The sequence below is a fragment of the Arachis ipaensis genome, chromosome B04 (genome assembly GCF_000816755.2).
Source record: "Arachis ipaensis cultivar K30076 chromosome B04, Araip1.1, whole genome shotgun sequence".
In the NCBI taxonomy this organism is placed as follows: domain Eukaryota; kingdom Viridiplantae; phylum Streptophyta; class Magnoliopsida; order Fabales; family Fabaceae; genus Arachis; species Arachis ipaensis.
In genome coordinates, this window is record NC_029788.2 from 75,691,378 (window position 1) to 75,696,067 (window position 4,690).

Genomic DNA, 4,690 nt, shown 5'->3' on the forward strand with positions numbered 1-4,690 from the left:
CAATCATTCATACTCCTTTCCATGGCAAGCTTTATGTTGGGCATCACCGTTTTCAATGGCTACTTCCCGTCCTCTCAGTGAAAATGTTCTACGCATGCTGTCACCGCACGGTTAATCATCTGTCGGTTCTCGATCATGTTGGAATAGGATTCATTGATCCTTTTGCGTCTGTCACATGCCCAACAATCGCGAGTTTGAAGCTCGTCACAGTCATCCCTTCCCAGATCCTACTCGGAATACCACAGACAAGGTTTAGACTTTTCGGATCTCAGGAATGGCTGCCAATAATTCTAGCCTATACCACGAAGGTTCTAATCTTAGATTAGAAACCCAAGAGATACACATTCAAGCTTGTTTGCATGTAGAACGAAAGTGGTTATCAGTCACGCGTTCATAGGTGAGAATGGTGATGAGTGTCACATAATCATCACATTCATCATGTTCTTGGGTGCGAATGAATATCTTGGAGAAGAAATAGACTTGAGTTGAATAGAAAAACAATAGTACTTTGTATTAATTCATGAAGGACAGCAGAGCTCCACACCTTAATCTATGGTGTGTAGAAACTCCACCGTTGAGAATACAGAAGTGATAATGATGTAAGCATGGCCGAATGGCCAGCCTCCAAGGTCTAGGGACTAAACGTCCAAAGATCCCCCCGAATACAATAGTATAAGGTCCTATTTATAGAGAACTAGTAGCCTAGGGTTTACAGAAATCAGTAATTAATGAAGAAATCTTCTTCCGGGCCCACTTGGTATGTGTTTGGGCTGAGCATTGAAGCTTCCATGTGTAGAGACTTTTCTTGGAGTTAAACGCCAGCTTTTGTGCCAGTTTGGGCGTTTAACTCCAGCTTTTGTGCCAGTTTTGGAGTTAAACGCCAAAATTCTTGAGCTGACTTGAAACGCCTATTTGGGCGATCAAATCTCGGGCAAAGTATGGACTATTATATATTATTGGAAAGCCCAGGATGTCTACTTTCCAACGCAATTGAGATCGCTCCAATTAAGCTTCTGTAGCTCTAGAAAATCCACTTCGAGTGCAGGGAGTTCAGAATCCAATAGCATCTGCAGTCCTTTTTCAGCCTTTGAATCAGATTTTTGCTCAGGTCCCTCAATTTCAGCCAGAAAATACCTGAAATCACAGAAAAATACACAAACTTATAGTAAAGCCCAGAAGAGTGATTTTTATTTAAAAACTAATAAAAATATAATAAAAACTAATTAAAATATACTAAAAACATACTAAAAACAATGCCAAAAAGCGTATAAATTATCCGCTCATCAATGCCCAGAGAGCATCATCAAGCTTCCTAGCCCAATCCTTTCTAGAGGTGCTCACTGTTCTTTCCAGGATTCTTTTTAGTTCCTTGTTGGAGACTTCAGCCTGTATATTTATCTGTGGATGGTATAGAGTTGCCACATTGTGGCGAACACCATAACGGTGCAAAATGGAGTCCAACAGTCTGTTACAGAAATGATTGCCTCCATCACTAATCAGTGTCCGTGGGACATCAAACCTGCTAAAGATTTGTTTCTGGAGAAACTTCATCACCACTCGAGTGTCATTAGTGGGTAATGCGACTGCTTCAACCCACTTAGATACGTAGTCCACTGCCACCAGAATGTAGGTGTTCGAGTATGGAGGTGGGAAAGGTCCCATGAAGTTTATAACCCACACATCAAACAGCTCAATCTCAAGGATCCCTTGCTAAGGCATGTCGTGATTATGAGGGAGGTTGCCAGCTCATTGGCATCTATCACAATTACGTACAAACTCTCGGGAGTCTTTGAAGACTGTTGGCCAGTAGAAGCCGCTCTGAAGGACCTTAGTGGCTGTTCGCTCACCTCCAAAATGTCCTCCATAATCTGAGCCATGGCAATGTCATAAAATTTTTTGTGCTTCTTCTTTTGATACACAGCGGCGGATTATACTGTCGAAGCATCTCTTGAAAAGATACGGTTCATCCCACAAGTAGTACTTTGCATCATGTTGAGATTTCGAACTTGCTGTTTACTGTATTCCTTGGGGATAAATTGTATGGCCTTATAACTTGCAATATCTGCAAACTAAGGTGCTGTCTGAATTGCAAAGAGTTGCTCATCAGGAAAGGTTTCAGATACTTCAGTTGAGGGAAGAGAAGTCCCTGCTACTGGTTCAATCCGAGATAAGTGATCAGCCACTTGATTTTTTGATCCTTTTCTGTCTCTGATTTCTATATCAAACTCTTGCAGGAGTAGCACCCATCTTATCAGCATTGGCTTAGAATCCTGCTTGGTGACGAGATATTTGAGAGCAGCATGGTCAGTGTAGATAATGACCTTAGATCCTACTGAATAAGATTTAAACTTGTCAATGGCATAAACCACTGCAAGTAATTCCTTCTCTGTGGTGGTGTAGTTGCTCTATGCGTTATTTAGAACACGACTGGCATAATAAATGACATGTAGGAGCTTATCATGTCTCTGTCCTAGAACTGCGCCGATAGCATAGTCGCTGGCATCACACATCAGTTCGAATGATAAGTCCCAGTTGGGTGCAGAAATGACGGGTGCAGTGATAAGCTTGGCTTTCAGAGTTTCAAAGGCATGTAGGCACTCCTTGTCAAAAACAAAAGGGGTGTCAGTGGCTAAGAGATTGCACAAGGACTTTGCAATTTTAGAAAAGTCCTTTATAAACCTCTTGTAAAATCCTACATGCCCAGGAAACTTCTGATTTGCTTAACATTGGTGGGGGTGGTAATCATTCCATTACTTCCACCTTAGCTTGATCCACCTCTATTCCTTTGTTTGAAATCCGATGTCCAAGAACAATTTCTTCAGTCACCATGAAGTGGCATTTTTCCCAATTTAAAACTAGAGTTGTTTCTTGGCATCGTTTCGGAACTAAGGCCAGATGGTCAAGGCAGGAGTCAAAAGAATCTTCAAAAATAGAGAAGTCATCCATGAATACTTCAAGTAATTTCTTAACCATATCAGAGAAAATAGAGAGCATACACCTCTGAAAGGTTGCAGGTGTATTGCATAGGCCAAATGGCATTATTCTATAGGCAAAAACTTCATATGGACATGTGAATGCTGTCTTTTCTTGGTAGTGAGGATCTACTGCAATTTGATTGTAACTTGAATAGCCATCCAGGAAGTAGTAGAATGCATTCCCTGCCAGTCTCTCTAGCATTTGATCAATGAATGGTAAAGGAAAATGATCCTTTCTTGTGGCGTTGTTGAGTCTCCTATAGTCAATACACATATGCCATCCTGTAACTGTTCTTGTGGAAATTAGTTCATTCTTTTCATTGTGAACCACTGTCATTCTTCCCTTCTTGGGTACAACTTAGACAGGGCACACCCAAGGACTGTCTGAAATGGGATAAATAATTCCAACCTCCCACAGTTTTGTGACTTCTTTTTGCATTACTTCCTTCATAGCAAGATTCAGTTGCCTTTGTGGTTGCACCACAAGTTTGGCGTCATCTTCTAGCTAAATTTTGTGCATGCATCAAGTTGAACTAATACCCTTAAGGTCACTTATGGTCCACCCAAGAGCTGTCTTGTGTGTCTTTAACACTTGGATCAGTGCTTCTTCTTCCTGTGGCTCGAGAGCAAAGCTTATAATCACAGGGTAAGTGTCCCTATCTCCTAGAAATGCATATTTCAAGGATGATGGTAATGGTTTGAGCTCAAGTTTTGGAGGCCCAACCTCTTGTTTAGGAGCTTTTAAAGTCTCTTTTATTTCTTCTGGTGCCTCCAGGTCAGGCTTGGCATCATAAAAGATGTCATCCAGCTCTTTTTTGAGTCTCTCAATGACATTTAATTCTTCCACCAGGGAGTCAATGATATCAATACTCATGAACTCCTCTGGGGTGTCTGGATGCTACAAGACCTTGACAGCATTTAGTACGAACTCATCTTCATTGACTCTCAGGGTCACTTCCCTTTTTGCACGTCAATGAGGGTCTTTCCTGTAGCAAGGAAGGGTCTCCTAAAATGAGGGATGCACTCTTGTGCTCTTTCATCTCAAGCACTACAAAGTCAAAGGGAAAGCAAAGGGTCCAACCCTAACAATCATGTCTTTAATCATGCCTAATGAAAACTTGACAGACCCATCAACAAGCTGAAGGCATATGTGGGTTGGCTTGATGATGAGCGGATATTTTATACGCTTTTTGGGGTTAATTTCATATAGTTTTGAGTATGTTTTAGTTAGTTTCTAGTTTATTTCTAGTAGTTTTTAGGAAAAATTCATATTTCTGGACTTTACTATGAGTTGTGTGTTTTTCTGTAATTTCAGGTATTTTTCTGGCTGAAATTGAAGGAGCTGAGCAAAAATCTGATTCAGGCTGAAAAAGGACTGCTGATGCTGTTGGATTCTGACCTCCCTGCACTCAAAGTAAATTTTCTGGAGCTACAGAACTCGAAATGGCATGCTTCCAATTGCGTTGGAAAGTAGACATCCAGGGCGTTCCAGCAATATATAATAGTTTATACTTTGCACAAGGATAGACGACGTAAACTGGCATTCAACGCCAGCTCTCTGCCCAATTCTGGCGTCCAGCGCCAGAAAAGGATCAAAAGCTGGAGTTGAACGCCCAAACTGGCATAAAAACTGGCGTTCAACTCCACAAATGGCCTCTGCACGTGAATTGCTTAAGTCTCAACCCCAGCACACACCAAGTGGGCCCCAAAAGTGG